General features: G+C 62.5%; 2 protein-coding genes across 2 annotated transcripts in view; one reads left to right on the top strand and one right to left on the bottom strand.

Moving 5' to 3' along the window:
- PARVG (parvin gamma) overlaps positions 1-3,612 on the top strand; it is a 124,635-nt gene extending 121,023 nt beyond the window's left edge. The window contains exon 14 of the transcript XR_014024249.1: positions 3,602-3,612. The gene's annotated coding sequence lies outside the window, so the exon portion shown is untranslated. The remainder of the gene's footprint in view (positions 1-3,601) is intronic.
- SHISAL1 (shisa like 1) overlaps positions 1-23,304 on the bottom strand; it is a gene marked incomplete at its 3' end in the record, with an annotated part of 98,224 nt that extends 74,920 nt beyond the window's left edge. The window contains exon 1 of the mRNA XM_081311845.1: positions 23,004-23,304. The remainder of the gene's footprint in view (positions 1-23,003) is intronic.
- Between the last annotated feature and the right edge of the window lie 1,181 nt (positions 23,305-24,485).

The raw sequence follows: 24,485 nt of genomic DNA on the forward strand, positions 1-24,485 counted from the left end.
TTCCAAGGGATGGGGAGGGTGGGCGTCCACGCGATAGGTGGAGGTTCAGCCTCATTTGACTCCCAGGCAACCCGGCCAGGCTGGGGGGACGAGATGGGCGGCTGGTGTGTGGCAGGGTCGGGACTCCCGCCAGGCCAGCACCTCTGACCCCCGCCCAGCGCCTTCCCAGTGCCACACACCACATGGGGTGCCACTGGCCCTACCTGCGCTTCTGTCCACTTCTCCCGGGGAGCTGGTGCCCAGGACCCCAGTCAGCAGCGGGAGAGGGGCCCGAGTCTGCTCCGCAGAGCCCGCGGCAGAGGGCCGCCCAGCGCCTGACCTCGATAGGCCCCTGGCTGAGTGCAGAGAGATAATCAGCGGCTGGACGGGTGCCCTCCTGGGAGGGGCGGGTCCCTCCAGGCTCATCTGCGCGGGCAGGGGACTGGTGTGGTGCCGCAGTGGACACAGCTGGCAACAGCTTCCCACCTGATTAAGTCCCCCGCTCCTTGGAGGGACCTGGAGATGGGGCTGCAGCTGGGCCACGTGTTTCTGGGTCTTTCTGGGCAGCCCCCCGCCCCCCGCGGCAGCAGCCCGGGGCGCCCACTCTCCCAGCACTCGCCGTCCCTGCTGTCGGCTGTCTATGGCCCCCAGATGGGGCTCCGGGAGGACAGGGGACTGCTGCCCCCGTGTCCACTCCCTAGAGGAGTGCCTAGGTGAGCCCCCGTAAGATGATCTTGAGCCGCAGGACCGTCTGGTCAGGTGGGTGGACAGGCCAGGGTCCATCACCCCATCTTGCCAATAGGAGAAAATGACACTCAAAAAATGTCATTTGTCTGCCATCACAGATCAAGCCGCCGCCACCAGGGACCCCTCGCCAGGGCTCCCCAGATGTCCAGGGGCCTGGGCTCTGCAGCAAGTGCTGTACTGGGCAGAGGGCATGGAGAGGAGCCACCTCTCCCAGGAGTCTTCGGTCCCTCAGGGGAAGGGCAGATGCCATCATGAACAATGTGACTGGAGACCAGAACATGGGGCCCTGGAGAAGAGCTCACAGTGGCTGAGCCCAGGCTGAGCCAGCGCATTCAGGCTGAACCCAGAAGCTGGAACTAACCAGCTGAGGGTGGGCTGCAGGCAGCTTGTGCAAAGGCCCTGAGACCAGCCCTCAGGGTGCCTCTGAGGCAGTGGAGGATTCTCAGAGTGGCTGGGTCCAGGAGAGGGAGGGCTGGTCCAGCCCAGAGCAAACTCTGTGGGTTCTATGGACCACACTGGGATGCTCGAGTGACAGGCCTTTGAGAGGTCTATGAGGAGTGCTGTCCCCAGGTCCCCCAGCCTCCCGCTGGCCATTCCTGTCCTCCTGGCAGGCTGTGGGTCATGGAAGCCCTTGGGCACTTCTCCTCCAACATCCAGACCAGATGCCGAGGCTGCGTCACGGCCCGGCGGTGCCTGGAACGCTGGGAATCCGTCTCTGGTGGCTCTGGCTGGGAACTGGCTGCAGATGCCCCGGTCAGGGCAGCAGCACCGCAGGGCCTCACAGGGTGGCCTCGGGGAAGCCGCGGGTTTGGGACACAGCTTGGTTCTCAGGGATCGGCCACGGGCTGGGCGCCCCGGGCCGGGCCCCACGAGGAGGGCACAGCCTCCCCCCGAGATTCTGACGCGTGGCGCCTCCTCCATCTCACCGCAGACACCGCCTGAGCTCCCGCAGGGCGTTGATGTCCTCCCCCAAGTCCATGTCCACCCTGAAAGTCCAACGTGGCCTTAATTTGAAATGGAGTCTTGGCAGATGTAATTCCTTAAGATGAGGATTAGGATCGGCCTTGAATCCAGTGACGGGGTCCGGATACGAGGCCACGGGAGGCACAGGGACGCATGCAGGAGGGGGGGTGGGGGGGACTGGGTGACACAGCTGCCAATCCCACCGGGGCCGCCGGCGGGAAGGACGCTGCCCGGAGCCCTGGGGGGCCAGCCCAGCCCTCCCCTGGACTCTGTCCTCCAGCACGGGGAGAGGTGGCTGGTGGCCGTCGTCAGCAACCCTAGAAAGGACTCCAGCTCCCGCCCGGGCTCCTGGCCCAGGGGAGAACTCGAATTCCCGTGACAGGAGCCCAGACATGGGGCTTGCTGCTTCAGGGCCACCAGGTCACTTGATGTGATCTACTGGGATCCCACAGCAGCCCTCAGGGGCATGTCATCACCCATCTTAGGGGGAGGGACGGACCTCAGAGAAGTGAGGGGACCCGACAGCGTCACAGCGGGAAGGGAAGGGTAGTGGGGAGGAGGTTGGCCCCCAGAGCTGCTGGCTGGGACCAGTCCGTCCCCGAGGGCGAGCCTCCCCTTCTCCTTGTGGCCTCCCACCTCTGTCCCCTCCTCCGTCACCTCAGGGGGGTGGAAGCTCTGAGCTGGCCCCACGACCAGGGTTAGAGTCTGGGGGCCTGAGGTCAGGCTGTCCCAAGAGGCTCACGCCTGGCCGGGAAGGGAGACCCAGGGCCACAGTGTGTGACAGGGTTTTGAGGGGTGGACAGGAGCAGGGCCTGGGTGGTGGGGAGCTGTTAGGGGCTCGATGTGGAGCTCGATGTGGGGAGAATCTTCTGGAGCTTTAGGAGTGCTGGGGACAGACAGGCGAAGATGGGGACCAAGGTCAAGGGAATGACTCAGTCAAACGGGCCACTGTGCTGACCCCCAAGAGCAATTCACTGCAGCCCTGCTGGCCTAAGTGGACGGGGACGTCACGGTCCTCGGCAAACTACTTGTTATCCACAAGGAGCCCTGGGTCGAGGAACCCGAGCTACACCGAGGGGGAGACTTCTGGGACCAGGCTCCGGCAGGTAAGGATGGTCCCTCCCGACCACAAAACCTGTGACACGCCAAAGAATCCAGTTAGGACCAGTGGGCAGGGGCCAGGGGATCTAGAGTGTCATGGCAGTGGGGACCTCAGGGTCGGATGTCACCCTGCTGTCAGTCAGAAGTCAAGAGGTGGGCCTGGGTGGGACCCTCTGGAACCTTCTCTGGGATCCCCAATAAACTGGGGTGCCGGAGACACACCTTGTCCCTCTCCTCTCCGAGAGGACCCCTCTGTCCCTTTTCCTGCCCCTCGTCAGCTCCTGCCTGTTGCTCTGAACGTGTCTGAACCCTCCTCACTTGACCGCAGGAACTGGGGCGTGAAGGGGCCTCTGTGCTGCCTCCCCCTGTAACAGGACGAAGCAGGGTCCACATTCTCCAGGCCGCTGGGAACACAGGCCACCAGTGTCCCCCTCTGCACCCACCATCCCCCTGAGCCAGGGGGTGGGGCTGTGAGGACGTGCTGGCCGGTAGGCAAGCGACTCAGGCAGAGCCGGGGGCGTGCTCAGGAGGGGCCTGGGGCTCCGTCAGTGGCCCAGTTAAAGCTGGGTCTGGACATGCCAGCTGCCCAGGGACAGATGGGCTGGGGCCTGGGGACACTCAGCCTCACCACTCCAGTCAGCCAGGCGGGGTGTAGCCCGGTGGGTCCCAGGTGCCTCTGGGGCCAAGAGATGGCCCAGGACAGCCCAGAGCTCCACGGATCCCCCAATGACCTGGATGTCTCCGAGCTGGGCCCCTCCCTTGGAGCTGAGACCCCATCCAGGCCTGGGCGGGCTGCGCTGTCCCTCCTAAGTGAACGCCCCCTGGGTTAGAGTCCTCAGGAGGACGGTGGTGCCCTAAAGAGGCTCTGTGACCTTTGATTCAACGTTCGCCTCGTTTAAGAATCTTCGGGCATAGAGAGCCGGAGCCGGAGGGGGGAGGCAAAAAAATGTCCACCCTGGAGGCCGCGGCTACTCTGCAGAACAGAGGACGCTGGACTGTGCAGACACAGGGGCAGGTGGGAAATGGGATCTGAAACACAAAGGAACTGACCTCAGCAGGTGGAGGGTCAGCGGACTGTCAGCCAGGGAGCAGAGGGTCAGAGCAGCAGGGAGGAGAAAAGGAATGTTCCGGAAAAGATGGCCAAAAACAGCCCCGAACGGGGAAGAGCATGGAATCAGGCAGAAGCAACATCTGAAAAGACTCTCCAAGAATTTTTCAGATTTGATGAAGGCACCAGGTCAAGATCCAAGAACATGAGGAGCTCCAATGGCACACAGGTGCGTCCTGGAGACTGCCCCAAACCAGAGACAGAGAGAGGCTCACATAGCCAGAGAAGGACCTGCCCAGGACCCAGACCCGGGGCAGGAGCCAGACACCTGCCGAGCGGCAGCTCAGGGTAGCCGCTGGCCCACTTGACCATTCCCCTCTGACCATGCATAGCTACGCGTCCCAGCTGACCCCCCAATGCGCACAAGGATTTTTCAATTAAAAACTTTGAAAATAAAACCAGAAAGTAAAATAATCTCCACCTAGAATCATGTACCTTATGAAAAAATCCTCCAAAATAAAAGGAAACACAAATATTTTCAGACAAAAAAAAGGGGGGGGAGGCCGGGTAATTTACTGCTCGTGGAACTTCTAGAAGATCCTGCTGTAGAAGAAATGGTGCAGGTGGAAGGGACTTCCAAGACTTGTCAGCGTGGGGGATGCAGAGCCAGAGGAGGGGCAGGCCGGAGCAGCCCGGGACAAAGGACGCTCCAGGGCATAGAGACTGATGCTCGACTGATGTCTGCATTTTCTATAAAGTGGTGAAAGTGTCCATTCAAACAGGACGTCAGTGGGAAACGCAGGCTGTAATCTCCAGGGCAACCACTAACGGGAAATAAAGGTTGTGGAGCCAACCAGCCGGCAGACGCCGAAACGGTAAAGTAAGAAATGTCTAACATCTAAAAATAGTCACAGACCAGGAGGGACAAACAGAAAAGCAACACTCGTATTGGAAGCCAGAAAGCACCTTGCTCAAGCTTAATTGGCTTTTAAACCCCAGCTGCACGGGGCTTAGGGAGACATCTGACCCGAACCCACTTGAGAGATGAAAATCACAAACTCCACCAAGAGAGAGGAGGCTTCGCTGCATCCCCCCAGGCCAAGTGGACTTTAAGGCAGAATCGTAAAGAGAGTTATAGAGGGACTCTTTGTCATGATCAATTTTCCATTAGCAAGAAGGCAAACCCACTCGAAATTCAGAGGGAACCAACAGCAACATCTCAAATAAAGCAAAAAACAGAACTCAAAAGAGACAGCAGCAATCATCCTGGGAGATAAATGCTTCTCTGACTTAGCGACCATAGAATGAGCAGAGGAAAGGTGGTCGGGGGAGAGTAGACATGACTAAGAAACCTAACCCCAGTGTGGCGCACGCCCTTGATCCAAGAGGCTCGGGAGGCTGAGACAGGAGGATTGCAAGTTTGAGACCAGCCTCAGCAACTTAGTGAGGCCCTCAGCAACTCAGTGAGACCCTGTCTCTAAATAAAATATAAAAAGGGCTGTCAAGGTGGCTCAGTGGTTAAGTGTCCCTGGGTTCAATCCCTGGTACCAAAAAAACCAAACAAACCAAACCCCCCTAACCTAGCAGGTGTATACAGAACGTTATAAAATAACAAGTGCATCTGTATTCTTATGAAATAGAACGCCATCATAGATTATATGTAGACCATAAAGCAAATCTTGACAAATTTTAAGTAATGAAAATCATATCTTCTTTGACCTCAGTGGAATTAAACTAGAAACCAGTAACTACAAGGCAATCAGAACATTCTCACTGTTTCTAAATTTATGAACTAAATAACGAGTGAGTTGGACCAGATGTCACATTGGAAATCAGAAAATATTTTGGACTGAGCAATAATAAAAATAAATCATCAAAATACGCAGGAGGCAGCGAAGACAGCTCTTTAAAAAATAGCCTAAAAACCTGTGTTTTAGGTGGGAAAAGAAGTCACCTCAGCATCTATCTCAAGAGGCCAACCCCCTGGTATCCCCAAAACAACAGAGTGAACCCCCTAAAGTAGAAAGATCTAAAAAGAATAAAATTGGAAAAGAAATATAGAATAGTAAAAATATCAGAAAAGTATATATGATTTTGTTGTTGTCTTTTCAAATGCAAAAGAATTGATAAATATCTCATGTGATTGGTTGAGAAAATAGGAAGCAATAGCAAGAATGGAAAAGAGACGTGTCTGCAGACCTCACCATGTTGGGGGGGGAGAGTGAGGCATTCTCATGTCCACAAAATCAAATGTAGTTGAATGAGCAGAGGACAGGTGGACAGGGTGGAGCAGGGGAAACGGACCTAGAAGATAACAAGCTAGACTAGTCCTCTATCTACTAAAGCATTTGATGTATAATTCAGAACCTTCCACGAGCTCTCAGGGCGCTGGTGGCCTCGGTGATGGACTCTGCCAAACACTTAGGGAAGAAATGAGACGGTGCAGACGGTTTATGCGCAGAGTCGGCCAGTGGGAGTACTTTCCTATTTGTTTTAGAGGCAGGATGCAGCCTCATACATAGAGCTGATGAGGACCTGCAAGAGAAGAGGACAGACTGCATTTCCAGGTTGGTTCCCAGACACAGCTGCCCCGTCCACATGCTCTTCTCAGGGAGGACTGACACTCTTCTCCCTGGCTGGAGGCCGGGAGGAGTCCGATGACCTCCGGAACCAGCACAGAGCTTGCACGAGATGGCGTGTGAGCTGCGGGCTTGAGCTGCGGGCTAGACCTAAGAAGGGTTAAAGGGTGCAGGGAGTGCCCCTGGCCCTCCTCCTCTCCCCTGCTCTCCTTCCCCCTGGGTGCAGAAGCCCAAGCTGCATGGGGGGCTCCCTGTGGGTGTCACCAGGGCCCTAGTCCACTGTCAGCAGCGACTGCCAGCCCCATAACCCAATGGCCTCCTGTGACTCCAGCTGCAGACTCGAGGTCTCCCAGCTGAGGCCGCCGAGAGCCCACCTGCCCAGCCTGGATCCCTGACCCAGAGCCACGCGAGATGAGATTAGCTTGCTTTAAGCCAGCAGGCTTCAGAGCCATTTTCAATGTAGCAGTAAATATAAAAGGGAGATTTGAGACCAATTAGAGACCGAAACTGAAATACAGAAATCCTAAATAAAATACTAGCAAACAGAACGGAGCTATGTATGCAAAGAACAATTCGTCTTCATTAAGCCGGATTTGCTCTCGGAAGGCAGGATCGATGAGGCCCTGACAATTAATGTAATTCACCCCATTAGTCTATAATAACTAATCATATGCAGATCTCAGTCGATTTAATAATAGCATTTAATGATATTCAACGCAGGCAGGATTCTAAAGACGCTTAGCAGACTAGGAATAGAGGAGATTTCGTAACATGATAAAAGATTCTTATGAGCCTCCAGCAAAAATACAATCACAACAAAAGACTGGAGTCGCTCCCCCCAGCTCAGGAGCCAGCCAGGGACACCCACACCACCGCACCTGTTCACGGAAGGTCTCAGCCAACAGCAGAAGCAGGAAAATGAGGAGACATGAGGATCACAAGTTCGAGGCCGGTCTGTGCAACTTAGTGAGTCCTTGCCTCAAAATAGAATTTAGAAAGGGGCAGGGGCCTTTGTGGCTTAGTGGTAAAGCACTTGCCCAGCACACAGGAGGCCCTGGTTTCCATCCCCAGTACTACACGTTGGAAAGACTTTCTACCTGGTCAGGCACAACACTCCTGGAGTGGGAGGCAGGTGGGTGTGAGGGCGGGAGACACAGCAGCCTCATGGAAGACAGGGGGCTCGGAGAGCAGCAGGTGTGGCTAGGTGCAGAGCGGGTGGTAAGGCACCTGCTCTTTGCAGGCACCAACCAAACACTGGGTAAATACCGAGTCCTTGGCAGCCCTGACGGGGTGCGTTACCCCCTATTTTACAAGTAGGTCAACTGAAGGTCAGAGACAAGCCACTCACCCAAAGAGCCAACCCGATGACCTGCGCGCCCAACGGCAGACCATCCCAGACCAGAGAAGAGACCCAGGAGTGCACAGGGGACAGGCCAGGCACCAGGTCTGCACCCTCCCAAAGCAGGACGCGCCCAGCTGTGCAGCCCAGCTGCGGTCCTCACGGCATCCCACGCTGCGCCGCACACAGCCCAGGTGACTCCGCGGCTCATGGTTTCTGGGGTGGTCTGGGAGGGAAGGGGCGGGGCCCAGCTGTGGGAGGCAGAGAAGGCGCAGCACTCTGAAGCGCTGGCCAGCGAACCCCATGGGGGGTGCCAGCCCTGAGCCCCCAAAGCCGTGCTGCGGGCACTGCGTGTGGACAGAGTGTGCACCACCAGGGTGGGGACGGGGCCCAGGGTGGGGACGGGGCCCAGGGTGGGGTGGGGCCCAGGGTGGGGACGGGGCCCAGGGTGGGGCCCTGAACCCACCCGCCTCCCAGCCCCATTTGCTGTGGACTCTGGGGAGCAGGGCAAGGACCCTGTGGACACTGGAAATCCTTAGGGAACCAAGGGCCACAGGATGCAGGGGGTGTCGGGGCAGAGGGCTGCGGGGCCCCTGGGCCCTTCATCATAGAGAAGTGGCCACAGCAGGGAAGGGGGAGGGGGCCTGGCTCTGCAGAGGGGCCCACATCTGGAGCTCCTGTCCCCAGATGCTGGCAGCAGGAGCCGATGCTCTCCTCCATCAGAAGCTCCCCCTCAGGGGCAGAAGGGCCCTATGCTTCCCCCTGATGCTCCCAGTGGGAGCTGTGCAGCCCTGGGCAAGGCCTCAGCCTCTCTGGGCCTCAGTGACCTCAGCAGGAAAACGGCAGCATCCGGTGTGTTCCGTGCAGAAGGGCTGAGAGGACTCCGGGGTTCACCTGTGGGAGTCGCTGGACGCTGTGCTGGGCACCTGCAGAGACTACAGATGTGTCAGCTGCTATTGTCACTACGTGTGACCATCAGGGAGGAGCAGCCGAGGAACGGGGGCGAGGACCAGGACGAGACAGGGCCCTGGGGCGGGGGAGTGCCGCTGGGGCCTCAGCATGTCACCCCGGCCCTCCTGGGGGGCTGGGGACTGGTGTGGAAGGGCCAGGGCTGGGAGAGGCCAGGGGGTGAGGTGTCCTCACCCACAGGGAGGCTATGTAGAGCGGCTGACCACAGGGCCCTGGAGGATGGGGCACGCCCTGGCCAGGGCACAGGCCTCGGGCGGGAACCGGGCACCGAAGCCGGGCTTTCTCCCCGCCTTGGATGACCGTGGCCAGGTGCTCACATCTGCAGGGCCTGGCGGTGGGGCATGTGGGACGGCGGCCAGGATGACTGTCACCCGCTGGGGGCCCCGGGATGGACAGGCCTCAGGCTCCCGAGCTCCCCCTGCGTTGCCCGGCTCGGCTGGGAGGCGGCGGAGCGGAGCTGGCTGAGCCGCATCAGGCTCGGATCTGCATTATCATCCTGGACCCGGGGCCTCTTGATGGAGTGGAAAAAATCCATTAAGGGTTTAAATCAAAGCTCAGGACACAATCAGCTCCTTGTCAGGGCTCCACGGCGGCTCTGGTGGGGCGGCCTCTGCAGCGAGGCCAGCCGGGCCCTGCCAGCCCAGGGCCATGGCCATCCTAGCAGCTCACGTGCCTTCGCGGAAGCCCCTTCTGGAACTTTCCACTGCACATTGATCTGGCCTCTCCTGGCTCATCCATACCCCCTGCCCCTGGGGCCAGTGACTTTCAAAGTCCAGCTCAACGTGGTCAGTCTTCTGCCGGCTCCCGAGGGCTCTGGGCCATGCTGGGCTCTGGGCCCGACCCCAGCCCTGGTGGGGGAACCTGGGGGAACCTGGGGCCGGAAGCCAGCTCTGCCCCTCGAGGCAGGTCCTGTAAAGGTAAAATTTCTAAGCTGCAAAAGTCTGAGTTAAAGTGTAAAAGACTAGGGCATTGTAAAGCTTCTAGATTACAAGGCCTGGGCTAAAAGGTAAAAGTTTATTGTTACAATTCCCCTGCTATCCCCGGAACCTGCAATCTCTGTAAACTTGTTAGGACAATGCGGGAGCTGCTCAGTAAATATCTCCATTGATTCCCTGGTTGTTTAATAGCTAAGGGCTCCAGGTAGCATGGCACGTAGGCATCCAGGCCCCAGAACCAGTTTGAATGTGTACCCCACTTAGAAGTGACCAATCACCCCTACCCAAACTGTTCCCGCCAATGAATGTACTAATCCTGTCTCAGAGTTGTTGTTCAATTTCCCCGCGCCTCATGATGATTTGTTCTGATGTATGCAAAGCCCCCGCCCTCCCCAAAAAGTGTACTTAAGCTCTGCTTGACCTCTGCTCTGGGCTCTGGGCTGCTCTCCCTTCTTGAGTGAACACGGAGCCCCAGCGCGCTGGAACGGATCCCTAATAAATCCCCCTTGCCATTGCATGGAGCTAGTCTCGTGTGGTCTCTTTCTCCGATGCTTCGCCGGACCCTTACAGTCCCTGGCCCCTGAGCCTAGTGTCTCGCCTGCAGGCTGCCACCAAAGGCTGTGAAGATGGCAGGGTGGGGGCAGAAGTGCCACCACTGAGGCCACTCTTGGCCTCCCCTGGCTTCCCCCGGCCCACCCTGGCCCGTCCTGGTCACGCCTGGGGCCCTGGCAGGGGGGCTTCCCCGTCCCCGTCTGGCTGAGCAACGGGCCTGACCAGGGCGCCTTTCGGGGAGCCCCCAGCTCCCCGGAGCTTCTCGATGGTGGCTTGGGCCTGCGGGGCTGCCCACGACACTGACTTCCTGCCTCAGCAGCAGGCGCTGGCCAGGGCAGAACCGTGTCTGGCCCCCAGCGTCCGACACAGCGCCCAGCACGGAGGGCTGTCCTGACGGCTGGCTGCTCAGGGGTGCATCCACACGCTCCAGCCCAGCCGTGGGCACGTCCTTGAGCCCTTGCTGGCCCTCGGCCAGGGCCCGGCTGGGAATCTCTGCCTGGCCTCGGCTCCCTTGGGCCTCACCTGCCCCTCCGCCCGCCCCTCCGCCCGGCCTGCCCTCTTGCCCGTCCACATTCCTCCTGGGCTTACAGAGCCTTTCAATTCCTCCTCCTCCAGGAGCCCCTGGTCCCCTGTCACCTCAAACCCTGGCCTCTGACGGCTTCAGCCGCCAACTTGAGCACCCGGATATGAGAGTGGCCAGCGGCCACACAGCCCTGGGGACAGGAGCAGGTGAGAGCCACACTGGGCTCTCCCTAGGTGACCCGGGGCAGCTGGAGGTTCCCGGGGTCGCCCCGAGCTGGGGAGCCAGGATTGGGAGCTGACTCGGTCCAGCCCTGAAGACTCCCTGCCCAGGCCCTTCCCGGCCCTGACCCCCGCAGCCCCTCCAGCTGGTGTGCAGGGCGTGGATGAGAGACGCCCCGAGGCCCTGGTTTCCAGTGTTGACCGTGGCAGGTCCGGCCTCAGGCTGGCCTGTGGGCAGAGTGGGAAGCCCCTGGCTTCTGCTCTGATCCTGTTGGTGGTGGGTGTGAAGGGTCAGGGGTGAAGCAGGGAGGGGGAAGAGCCATGCAGAAAGCTGAGAGGACCCTGCTGGAGCCTGGGGAGGGCCAGGACCTGGGTTTGAGGAAGAGCCAGGAGGTCCTAGTGGCTGGATCCTGGTTGGAGGCAGGGATGAGGCAGGGGTGCAGGGAGAGCCATGAGTTGAAGGAAGGGGCCCAGGGGGAGCGCTTGGGCCTGATAGGCTTGGTGCATGATGGGACTGTCCCCAGTGGATGGAGGCTACCCAAATATCCCGAGGTGGCATGTGGCATACTTGGGATTTCTAATGGCTCTGACTCTCCTGGGATCAGAGGCCCAAGCCACCTGGGCAGAGTTGGGCGAGGTAGTTCTGGCATTGGGTTTGCACGCCTCCGCGCCCCCCCCCAAAGCCTTAGCCTCCTCTCGTGCACCCCCAGGGGCCTGCTGCAAGGATCAGGCTGTCCTGGTGCCCGCTGGCCCTGGACGTCCCTGGAGTTGGAGCCCAGCTGTGCGGGAGGACGGGGTTGGTTGACCGCCTGGGCCTTGGCTGCCCTGAGCCGGGAACTTCCAGTGGACAGGGTTTCCTCCACAGGAGCAGCCTGCGGGGTGGGTGGCGCCCCAGCCACGGAGGCCTGTGACCATGACGAGTAGCTCCCTGAGGTGCCACTGGGTGCTCGGGCGCAGGTGGCAAGGGCCGGCCAGGGCTGGATCCCGTGGGGGGTGAGCGGGAGGCTGGGCAGGAGCAGCCCAGACAGGACCCAGGGCGTTGGGGTCTCAGTCCTGGACGGTGAGCCGAGGAGGGGGCAGCGAGGGGGACGGGCAGTCGGCACCTGGGGTGTTTGCCTGAGGAGCCTGCCCAGCCCAGGGGAAGGGAGGGGGAGGCGGGGGAGGCCAGAGGGCAGGGAGTCCAGCCGCGCCCCTCCCTCTGCTGCTGCAGCCCCCAGGGCCAGGCCGCCCTGTGGACATGGCCATGCCCGGCTGCTCTGCCCACGTCTCGGGAAAGGCTCTGGGTTGAAGCAGAGCATTAAGGTGGAATTAAGCAGCCAATCCCTCCCTCAGGGATTAGCCACCAGGAGCACAAAGATCTCCATTAATACCGCCTCCCCCAGGCCTGCGCCTCCCTCCAGCGCCCTCCCTCGCCGCCGAGGCGGGCGGCAAGGACCTTAATCAAATCAACCCTCACGTCTGAGTGCTGAGGGCCTGACCTCGGAGCCCCAGCCAATGGGAGAGGCCAGAGGGGATGGCCAGGCGCCCTCTCTCTGGGGACGGACATCCATATGGATGAAGGATGCAGGAATTCCAGCGCAGCTGTGCTCAGCCCTCCTTGCAGCTGCCTCCCAGTCACAGGGTCACCTCACCACCCACACCACAGCTCCTGGTGGCAGGAATATTATTTACATTTTTAGGTGAGTAGGAGCTATGGCTCAGAGAGGTTGTGTGGCTTCCTGAAGGTCACACAGCACATTGGGAGTCAGCTGTCAAGCTGAGTTTTGGTGACCTTTGGCCAACTTCTCCTTCCTCTGTGCACTGATTGTTCTCAGGGGAGCAGGGTAGGTGAGAGTGGGTGCGGGAAGGAAGGAAAGGCCAGAAAAGGGGGCAGGAGGAAGTGGCAGGCATCTCCCTCGGACACCTCTGCCCCAGTAGGGGACGTCCAGCCCCAGGTCTGGCCGTGCAGGAGTCTCAGGTGCTGGCCCTGCCCTCTCCATGCACCATGTCACTGGCTTCCTCTCTGGACTCTGGTGGGTCCTCCAGGGGCCGGCGACCGGCGAGAGCCCAGGAAGCAGAGCGAGCAGTGGACAGTAAGATGCGGAAGATGCGGGGTTAACGATGAGGGTGGGGGGACGGTGAGTGACCACAGAGGCACTGCAAGATGGAGTGATACCGTGGAGACGAGGGAGCCTGGGGCGCAGAGCAGAACGCCCTCCGGTCAGAGGTGGGCCAAGGGACCGGGAGCCAGGACAGATGCCGCCATCGGGGAGTGGTCGGCTGGAGAGCGCAGAGGCCATGCGGAAGGGCAGCCGTGGATAGAAAATAATGACCTGAGGAACCCGAGCTGAGCAAGAGGCACGTGCCCAGGTCAAGGCCCGGGGAGCGGGCGGGTGAGGGAGGCCCCCACGCCTGGTGACATCCAGGACAAGCACAGCAGGAGGAGACCGTGAGAGCTCTTGGAGGGGCAAGGACGGTGGGGACAAGGGACGAGACTCAGGAGAGGCCACGCTCCCAAGGCCTGGGGCAGCCAAGCTCAGAGGAGGAGGTTCTGCACCAGCGGACGGTCCACAGCATGAGGGCCAAACAGGGCTGCTCCAGACAAGGGGAGCCGCGGGTGGGCCCTGCCCCAGCCAAACACTGGGCTCAGGTGCATGCCCAACCCAGCCCAGCCGAGTGCCCACCTGAGCCCAGGCTACGTGTGCACCTCAGTCCAGGTGAACGCACACCTGAGCCCAGGTTACATGCACATCTGGGCCCAGCCTGCACGACCACCTGAGCCTAGCTGTGTGCACACCTGAGCCTAGCTGTGTGCACACCTGAGCCCAGGTGAATGCACACCTCAGTCCAGGTGAACGCACACCTGAGCCCTGGCTACACACACACCTGAGCCCAGGCTGCACGCACACAGCGCTCCTGTAGTCAGGGGCCAGAAGAAGAGGTGGATGGACAGGGGCTGGGAGGCCATGCAGGGCTGCAGCCCACCCACCGAGGGCCAGGCCCTGCCCGGGCACTGTGGTCAGAGCTGCGGGCAGGAACGGGGAGAAAAAGCAGGACTGTGTCTGGGGGGGTGGTGTCAGAACCACAGGGCGGACCCGGCCTGTGGACGGTGACTTCAAAGCTTAAGGTGAAGGAGCCGACCCTCCTGACCAGGGAATGGCCTGCACCTGGTGGGGGTGGGGCAGCGGCTGGCCTGAGGGATTGAGAGAGGCCCGGAGGCCACTCAGGACACAGGGGCCAGGTGGGGCTTGGGGAGGGAAGTGGTACCAGGTGGACACCCAGGCCCAGGCCGACGGTGCTCGGGGGGCCAGGCAGACCTGTTCAGAGGTGTCCAGGAAGGCTGTTGGCCTGGGGGAAGACACAGCAGAGGGGCAGAGGCAGGACGGCTGGGCCGGGAGAGTGGCCGTGGCCTGTTAGAAATCATGGAGTCAGTTAGGGCCATTAAGGGGGTGGGGGGAGTAGGGGGTGTGGGGGGAGCCCAGCCTGGAATCTCAGAGCCGAGCCCCAGATGGCGCAGAGGTGCAGGACAGAGGTGCCCGTGTAGTATCTGGAGTTACAAAGGAAGCGACAAGATCAAGGGCAAAGGGGAGCGCAGCCATTGGTGGGAGAGCCAGGGCGCCTGGTGTCCCCTGCTCACAGATTTGCACACGTGTTAAACTCCAGTGCCAATGGGGCTTCCTGGGGGGAGGGGCGGGGAGGAGCTGAGGCCCCCGCTGGGCATCACCCCTCCAGAAGGAGCCGCCAACCTCAGGGGGTGGAGTCAGCGGCTGGCTGGCAGTGCCAGGGCTCAGGGCTGCGACCTGGAGGTGGGCAGAAGCAGGGCGGTCGGGAGGTGGAGCCCGGGAAAACTCAGGTGTCAGTTGACAGACCTGGGAAGGATCGTCCAGGGGTGGGTGGGGGACCAGGGCCACACGAAGTCCAGAGCGGAGGCGAGAGGGCCAGGAGGTGGGGCGAGAGAGGGCCCTGAGGTCTGCACCACGCCACGCCCCACACTGGGCGTCCGCAGGGAGGTCATTGCTCCTGCTAACCAGCCTGCCCAACTGTGCAGGTGGCAGGGCGGGGCTCAGGCTCACCTGGGGTTGGTGGGCACCCAGGGCAGAGCTGGGGTTGGAAGCCGTTTGCTGCCATCCCTCAGCACCCTCTGCTGCCCCTCTAGGGGGACCGGGCATCCCCACCCTGCAGGAGGCACCAGTAAAAGGGGGGGTGCAAGCCCAGCTCCAGCCAGGGCTCCGGTCCAGCACCAGCTGTGTCCAGGGACCCCAAGTTCAGTTCGATGATTAATATGTTAAAACCTCATTGGGGACTGCCCACAGCAGAACGCGCACCGGTCAGTCTGCAGGGGCTGCTGCCCATCCCCCGGCCCTGCCACCACTTGTGGCAAGAAGAACTGAAACAGTCTCTTTAGGTACCACCTGGCGCCCGGGGGCACAGGCCCTGACCTATGGCCTCCTAAGCGGCTCCTCCACCGGAGACCCAGTTGGGTTTCTGACGCTCCACAGACCCCCCCCCCGCCCCCCCTGAAAGGGGGGTGCTTCACGGAGACGCCAGGAAACCCAGCACTGGGGGGCCCTGGGGGCGCTCTGACACCTCACCCTGGGCCACACCCTGCCGTCCGGGGCCTCAGGGTGTCACTTCAGTCTCGGGTCCTCCCACCCATCTGGCTCCTGAGCCCAGGCCTTGGCTCTTGCTGTCCCCTCTCCCTGGAATGCTGGTCCCCCAATGGCCCTGGCCAGTGTCACAAGGTCTCGGCCTGGACATCACCCCCAGAGCTAGGCCCTTCCTCGCTCCCCAGCCTTCATTATGAGATTGTTCTTTCTGGCAGTGTCCTCTACTCCTGGGATGTCCAGCTCCTCTGGCCAGGCCCTGTGCTGCCCGTAGGAACCAGAGCGGAATGAGACCCAGGCCCTGCCCCAGAGGAGCCAGCAGCCTGAGGACAGAGGGCAGAGGCCTTGACCTAGGAGTCCAGCCAGGTGCAGGGATCTCGAGGCCAACCCCTCCTGTCCGGTGCCTGGAGGGGAGTCAGAGGTCAGCAGGAAGGCACGGGAGACAGAGCCTCAGGCCCAGCCAAGAGGTGCATACCGCACAGGGAACCCAGGGAGGACAGTCTCCTGTGGGCAGCACTCGGCGCTCTGAACGCCGGGAAAGGAGGCTAGGCCTGACCACGGGGGAGGGGGCAGCGGGTCAGCTTCTAAAGTGCCCAGAAGGGACTCTGCGTGACGGGTCCTGGTCACCTAGGGGGTGACGGGCAGAGACAGGTGGAGTGCAGCCGGCAGGCCCGCCCCAGGACCCCAGCTCCCAGACGGCAGGTGGTCAGCTCACCCAGTGACGGCCGGCCTGGGACTGGCCCGCCCCAGGCTTGTGATGCTGGCAGGGTCCAGGTTGGCTTGGCTCCCGGCCCCCCACCCCGGCCCCCTACCCCTGCCCCCCACCCTGGCACCCCACCCCTACACCCATGGGCTGTAGGTCTTGGGAAGTCCCCTCCCCACGCAGCTCCGGTTTCCGGGTGCAGAAGGGCGGGTCTCATGACATGCCCAGCTGGGGCTGCCCAAGGAGGTGGTGTGACTGAGCCTGAGTGGGGGCCCTGGGAGGGCCGAGGTGGGCTCTGGGGACAGGAAAGGGCCAGAATTGGGTTAGGGCTGCATGGGGCGGGGCATGGAAGACTGAGCAGCTGGGGAGGGACCGCGGGTGGCACCGTGTGGGCGCGGCACTGGAGTCTTCAACCTCACAATAGAGACTCAGGCAGCAAAGGGGAGGCGCATAGGTGCCGCCGCCGGGTCACGGCCGCTCCACACATTTATTGGCCCCCGTGGACGGTGAGGTGATGCTCTGCACAGCTGTGCTCCAGGGCGATCACCCCACGGTGTGACAGATGTGCCAGTTCTGGGCACAGAGAGGTGAAGCAGCCCACACAAGTCACACAGCCAGGCTGTGCACATCCACAGCGCCCTCGCAGCCCCTGGGCTGCATCTTCTGGGACAGCCTGGGGGCCACCAGGACCAACACAGCTCATATGCCCCCAGTGCCAGGTGGGCGGCACCTATTCACTATTATATGGCTTCTAGCAACTACCTAGGACACAGCCCAGAATTTCACAGTTTGCAAAGCACCTCGCTGAACCCTACGACCCATGGACTCTCATCAGAGAGAATTACTAGGCCTGTCTTCCAGGGGAGGCCCAGGGACCTGCCCAGCTCATACAGCGAGCAGGGGCCACCAGGGACAGCTGGCCGGGTTGGCTGCCCCACCTGCCCAGTTTGGCAGCTGTCCCCTGAGCCTGTTCCCGGGCCCTCTCCCTCTCGCCTGCTGCCCACCCCATCAACTCCTTGGTGTGGGCATCCCGGAGCTGCTTACAGAAGGGCCCTTGAGGCCCTGGAGCCTGGTCCTTCCCCGGGCCCCATGGTTGCCCAACGCTGTCCTGCAGCCCCCTGCCCTCTGCATCCCCCTGGACGGGCCCCTCCTTGGTGCCTCAGCTCTGCTGGCCTCAGCCCGGCCCACCCACAGGGCTGCCACGGCCCTGGGATCCTTGCTTCGGGGTGGTGACCTCGCAACATGGAGAGTCCGGAAGGTGCAGAGGGACCCCACTGAGGTGGCCACAGCTGGAGAAGGGACCCCCGTGTCCAGGGCCCCACTGGTCATCTGCTCACCACAGGCCTGGACTCTGGTCAACTAGAGCCCCTGCTGGTCTGTGGGGAGAAGGGACAGCTGGCGCTGCTAGGGACGGAAGGCCATAGGCCTGGAGTCCCACTCCTCAAGGACCTGAGGGCCAGTGGGAGGCGGGCCCTGCACGGTCACGGCCCCAGGGAGTCCGGCTGCGGCCCTGAGTCCTGCCTGTGTGGTCACAGACAAGGGCCGGGTTGGTGGCCAGGCCAGTAGACATCCAGGCCCAGCATTGCCACCATCACAGGTGGCTTGGTGCGTGGCCCTGGCTCCCTGAGCCTCAGGGTCCTCTAGAGAATGAGGGCCAGGTCCTGCTGCTGGGCCCCCCAGGCCCTGAGCCACAAGGCCTCTGGAGGCAACACAGGGAGGGCAGCGGCCAAGCCCTGAGCCTCGAGGACACCAGGCGTGTGAGGTCAAGAGGTCCTTCCTGCCACCAAGTGGAGGGGATTAGAGGAGGTGACGCAGGAGCGGGCCTCTGCAGCCGGGCAGCGGGAAGGGCTCTCGTGTACATTGTGGAGAGAGGAAGAGGAGACACTCCACTCACCGGAGTTTAAGTTAAGACAGAAAACATCCAACACTTCTCAACTGTAAGGAGACGCCAGCTTCCGTCCCCGCCACCCAGGCTGCGGGGGAGAAGATGAGGACGGAGGGGCAGGCGGGGGGAGGTGCTAGGACGCTCAAGGGAGATGGCCAGGACAGCGCCCGGGGGCTCAGAGGCCCGGGGAGGACCTGAAGACCCAGGGAGTTCCCCAGGAGACCCGTCCAGCCCCACCGGCTGGTGGCACCTGTCATGTGTCCCATGTCCCTGGTGTGGCCGGGCCAGGGCCGAGCTCAGGGAATGGGAGTTGGGAAGACAGCCCTGGCCAGCTGCTCTTCTCCAGCTGGGGGCCGGGGTTTGGTGGGAGGTCTGATGGCCCCTTGGGTCAGGTGGTTCTCCTAGAAGAGACGGGCTCGGCCAGGGTCTGCCCAGCTCCCCAGTAGAAGTTCCAGAGGTTCTCCCCCTCCCCCCAGAACAGCCCACAGGAGAGGGGTCACTTCAAACTGCCGAAAGGAAGCTCGAAGCCCACGAGGCCCGGAGTCCACTCCTCGAGGCCCAAGGTCAAGGGCTTTGTCTGAGTCATTCTGAGCACAGGCCCCAGGTCAGGCCTCCCCTGGGCTGCCGTGAAGTGGGGAGCCAGTGCCCAGGGCTGGGGGCTCAGCAGAGGCTCCCGAGCCCCGCCCAGCACTGCTCCGAGAACCTGCTGTCTTTGCACTGACCCAGTGACAGGTGCTGCCACCACCCCAAATAAGGAAACTGAGGCACACAGGGGCGAGTGACCGTGGGGACCTCTGACTGAGGGCGGCAGGGCAGGCGTCTACTTGCAGGCCACCTGGTTCCAGGCCTGGCTCCTTGTGGGCAGAGTGGAGCTTAGTGTGGTCCCCCTGCAGAGGCAGGGACAGCGGCAGGAAGAGGCCAGGCCCCTCACCCCGGGGTCGCAGGACCATCGCTAAGTCGGCTCCTCCCCAGCCGCCTTCCTTTCTGAGCTAGAGATGATGTTGGGGGGCCTGGACCTCTGAGTAACTGCAGCGGGGGCAGCTGGGGCCTGGCACCCTGGGCGGCCACCACAGCAGCTCCCACGTGTCCCCGGGGCCCTCCTGGCCAAGTGTGCTGGGCCTTCTGTGCTCACAGCCTTCAGGGGGACCCCTGAGGTCACCGGGTCTCTCTAGACCATGTGTGTGTGGCCTGTGGGGGCCACCCTCCCTCTCCTTGCTCCCTCCCCTCTCTGGGCCCAGGACCCTCCCTGGCTGTCTCTTCCTGGCTCGGGACCCCAGCGCCTGTCCTGACATTGGCCGTCCCGTCCTCCCCCTCCACATGGCCCAGGCAGGCCTCATCGACCTGTTTCACAGGTGCATAGGCTGAGGCTGAAGGGGGCACCCAGGGCCCAGCTGCAGGATGCGGGCGCCAATCTGAACGTGGATCCCTTCCCTGTGGTGTGTGCTCTGCCCGGTCTCGAGTTCTCTGGAGACAGGAACATTTAACCAGGAAAAGCCAACCGGTCCCCTGCAGGGTTTGCGACAGTTGGTATTTAAACACTTCCTCGCCCAGGGCGCTGGGCCGCAGATTCCTCGTTTTGCAAATTGACAAGAAGGGGAGTATTTGTGAGTGACCTTTCGAGTGGCAGCCTCTCTGCCGGCTGCCGGCTGGGTAATTCTCCAGAGCTGCTGTGGCCAGAGGCTCCAGCTATGAATTATTGAAGAGCAGGACACTGTGACTCACTAATGAGATCAGAGGCTCCTGAACCACTTCATTTGGAGCTAGTGCCAGGCGAGTGTGTTGGAGCCCGAGGGAGCCGCCCGACAGGGTCCCAAGCCACCCACCGCCTTGTCCAGGCCCAGAGAGGGACGGCAGGGGCTTAGCAGGTGGCAGCAGGGCAGCCAGCTACCTGGGGCACAGACCTTCTGCCTCCGGCCTGAGCCTGGGCAGTGCCCTTCCGTGCCCCCTGCCCTCTCCTCTGCCCCATGCTCAGCAGCTCCTCCTGGAGAAGACACTGCTGCCCCTCGCAGGACTCCCACTCTCCGTTCCTCTTCTTGGACCTCTACGCTGGGAGGCCGCAGTGACTCAGGTGCTGACGTCCCCTCTGGACTCCACTTGACTGTTTCCCTGACACCCATCTGTGACCCCAGGGGTGGCTCCTTGCTGAAGAAACCTCTGCTCCCCTCCCCCGCCCCCCAGGGGAAGCTGGCCCAGGGCTGTCCTCACCTGGCCTGCAGGGGGACAGGCAGGTGACTAAATCAGAGTCCACCCTGGGACTGCAGCAGCCACCCCCCCAGTCAGCTCTGCCTGTGGGCCTGGGACTGCGCCCTGCAGGCTGTGGGGACAGGTGACAATAGCCAAGGGACGTGAGCAGACAGACCCCCAGCTCACAGGACATGGCCTTTTCTCTCCTGCTGTATCTGCAGGCCCCACACCTGTCCACAGCCTGGAGCCCAGGGTGGTCGCAGCAGCGGGGCTCAGCCAAACCCCAGCCAAACCCAAGGAGGAGCAGGAAACACGCGGCTGTGAGCCGCGGAGCTTAGAACACGCTCATCACGCAGCAGGTAGAGCAGGAGCTGGCCAGGGCAGGGCCACGCAGGGACACGAGGAGGCCCCCTCCTCCTCAGCGGGCAGTGGGCCTGGTGACCTGGCTGAACGGTGACCCCCGTCGGGGCTTTCCTGGGGCAGACTCACTCTCAGCCCCACAGCTGGGCCAGCGAGCTGGTGGGACCCAGCACCCTCCAGAGGGGCCTCCGCGGCCCTGGGAATCCGGCTGCCTCTGCAGCAGGGATTTGGGGACAGGCCGGGGACTCCACGGGGGCCACTCGTTGGCACTAGGGTATTTGTGCTTTTGCTCAAGGTCGAGTGTTTGCAGACTGGTTGGATGTGCACAGCCTCGAGCGCCGAGCCCGGCTCTGAGCAGCGCTTGATAAATCTACTGCTATTTCAGGCACACGCCTCGGTTTCCAGGCCTCTGGGTCCCGTGGCCTCTCCACGGGGTGGGGAAGCAGCCACCACCTCCCTCTCCCTCCGCTTTCCTGGTGGCTGCAGCCGCTGTGCCTGGCTGGGGGCTCTGAGGATCTGGGGGGCCTCTCAGGAGCAGACGTCCAGGGATGAGGCGGTGTCCACACGTCCACACCGAGTGGGAACCAAACCAGCCAGAGCCGAGCAGGCGTCCCCAGGTGAAGCCAGCACCCAATGACCGATGGCTATGGCCACCTGGCTCTGCCCTCAGCAGGCTGTCCCCATTGTGAGAGGTGACCCCAGGGCTGTGGACCCAAATCTGTCTGCCTTGGCTTCAGCCGGAAGCAGAGACTGCTTCCATGGGTATTGTCCCCGCCATCTGACGAGGACGGGCTCGTGGTACCCTCGTAAGGATCGCCGCAGGTTGTGTGACCCCGCATGTGTGTCCAGCAGCATTGCTGTGGGCCTACCGGGCACCAGGCTCCAGGCTGGGATGTAATGGACCTGGAGGCTCCCAGTGTGATCAGGAGAAGACCAGACCTTGATGGACAGTGTCCCCTGCCCCAGACACCACCCTGTGCTGGCAGCCAGTGGCGAGGGAGGGAGCTCACCCCATTTTATAGACGAGAAGACCAAAGTGCAGAGGCCTGAGAGCTGTGCTCAGGTCTGGGGTGCTGGCCTCGGGAGCGTGCCCAGCTGGAATTCCATGCCGACCTCAGGTCACGTGCAAAGGTGGCAGAAGTACTGGGTGTTGCTTAGGACACTTGGGGGGGGGGGGTTCTAAGGACACATGGGGGAGGGAGCAGGGAGAGGGAACCAGCCCTGGGGTGGGATGTGACTTGGAGTGGACAGCAGGGGTCAGGTGTGGCCCTGCTCAGGGGCCTTGGCAGTCCCAGGCCCCATGTGGCTGCCCAGGGTCCTTCCACTGGCCACTGTGAGTGCTTTCCTCCTGGGTCTGTGCTCCCCGTTGGAGCCACACCTCTGGACCAAACTCCCCAGTAGCCCTTCTCACCTACTGCTCTGACCTGGCTCTGACCTGGCCAGCCCCACTGCAGGAGCTGGCGGAGCCTCGTGCCAGCTCAGCCTCAGGCGGAGACAAACGTCCCACCTCGTCCCACGCCCCTCGTGACTCCCGGGAACCGGGCAAGGCTGATCAAACCCCTCCGGCCCACAGCACCTGACCCTCTGATGAGGGGACACTCCTTAGTCCACCAGCTCTCATCTCTGATCGCTTGACCCTCAGGTGAGGGTGAGCCCAGGCACCCGGCACAGAAAGCCCTGAGGCAGAAAGCCACACTTGCTGGCCCCCGTGAGCACCAGGGGCCAGGTGGGCCCAGCTCCAAGTTCCCTCACGCCAGCTCGGCTCCGCGGGCCTGAAGCCACCCCAGTAGAAACCAGCCCCTTTATAAACCTCGGCGTCTGATAGGGAATTCGGACCTGGAGACCCACAGGGAGGCGGAGTCCACCCCCCTCAGCCTGTCCCTGGGACGGCCCCTGCCCACCACCAGCAGGCAGGACTGCTCTGGGTGTCTCTCCTGCCCCCACCGCGTCCCCAGAGCAGGGAGGGGACACCTTCTCGTGCCGAAGGCCCCGGGCTCCTCTCACACCCAGACGCCTCCTCTGAGAAACTTTCCACCTGGCTCCTCAGACCCCTAACGGGGGCCGGCAAACAGGGAGCCGCAGTACGCTGACGTTTGGGTGGTAGCTGAGGTTATGGAGAGACAGAAAGGGCAAGCTGTCCCCACCGACTGGGGCACGGAGAGAGGCAGTAAGTGGCACCAGGACCCCCTTCCAGAGCAGCTGGATGCCTGAACCGGGACCCCCAGGGTCCAGGGAGGATGCAAGCCACCACAGAAAAGTTGCTCCTGCCTCCCGGGAGCCCCTTCCCCACCCCCAGGCCACAGCCGGCCTCGTCCCCAAGGGAGCAGTCCCTTACCTGTGGGGAGGCTGGTCACTGTCCAGCAGCAGGGTGAGGCTGTCCTGGGGGAGCCGCTCTGGGCGTCCTGGGGCCTGTGCTCGGGAGCAGCCCCCGGCTGTGCTCCGCGCTGCTCATCCCAGGTTGGAGCTCCTATGTGTGTGAGCCTGTGGGGATGGGGGGCCTCCAAGAGCTGGGGTCAAATATTCCTGGCTGCCACCTGCCACCAGCCCATCCCAGGGGCCAGCTGCCTGGGAGGGGGGCGCGGCGGCCGGCCGGGCCGCAGGCATCTGCGGGAGTGTCAGCGGCAGCCCGGGCTCTCAGGCTCCTGCCAGCGGCTCTCAGGCTGAGGCGAGCGGTTTATTTTTAGAGCCCGGCCCTTCCCCAGACGCCAGGATCCCAGCTGAGATTTCCAGTGGCTCAAACTAGCCCGTTCCCGGGCTGAGTCGTCCCTTACTGGGAATGTTCTGGGAGAGGGAGAACCAGGCCCTGCAAGGACGTGGTCCTCGGAGCTACCTGGGAAGTGTGGGGCCTGGCGGGGTCCCCAAGACCCCAGCCCTCCTGCAGCAGCCAGGCCCGGGACAGGCAGGGGCAAGGTGAGCCCCTCCTTGGCTTGCTGGGTCTCCTCATCCGGAAGGACAGAAGGGCCAGAACAGGGCTGGGACCCGAGCAGGGCTGGAGGGGGAGGGGCCGCTGTCCACTCTGTGTTCCCCGCGGCCCGGAGCCTGGTCCTCGCTCCATGGTCACCCACAGAAGGCTCTTGACAAATGCTCAGCTAGTCAGGGACAAGTGCTGTCCCTCAGATACACTAGCTTTAGTCTCCTAATAACCCGCGAGGCCAGGGGAACCCACCATCGACGGGCGGGGAGTCCGAGGTCTGGAAGGGTGAGGGGACTGCCGGGACCCCGGGGGGGTCAGGACAGTGCAGGGCTCCCAGGGGACACCCACCCCCGTGCTCCTCTCACCCCCACACCCTGCCTGGGCAGACGGGTCCTCTCCTCCGCCCCTGGCATTGCTCACAGGCCCCTGACACGCAGCTGCGCCGGCCCCGCTCATCCCCTCTGGTCCCCATGGGCTGCCCTCCGTGGGCCAGGCCCTCTGCACACCCCTCTGCCCCCCACTCATCCCCGCTGGTCCCCATGGGCTGCCCTCCCTGGGCCAGGCCCTCTGCACACCCCTCTGCCCCCCACTCATCCCCGCTGATCCCCATGGACGGCCCTCCCTGGGCCAGGCCCTCTGCACACCCCTCTGCCCCCCACTCATCCCCGCTGGTCCCCATGGGCTGCCCTCCCTGGGCCAGGCCCTCTGCACACCCCTCTGCCCCCCACTCATCCCCGCTGGTCCCCTGGTCCTCCCTGGGCCAGGCCCTCTGCACACCCTCTGCCCCCCACTCATCCCCGCTGGTCCCCTGGTCCTCCCTGGGCCAGGCCCTCTGCACACCCTCTGCCCCCCACTCATCCCCGCTGGTCCCCTGGTCCTCCCTGGGCCAGGCCCTCTGCACAC

Source organism: Spermophilus citellus (genome assembly GCF_964194105.1).
Source record: "Spermophilus citellus genome assembly, chromosome: 10".
Lineage (NCBI taxonomy): Eukaryota > Metazoa > Chordata > Mammalia > Rodentia > Sciuridae > Spermophilus > Spermophilus citellus.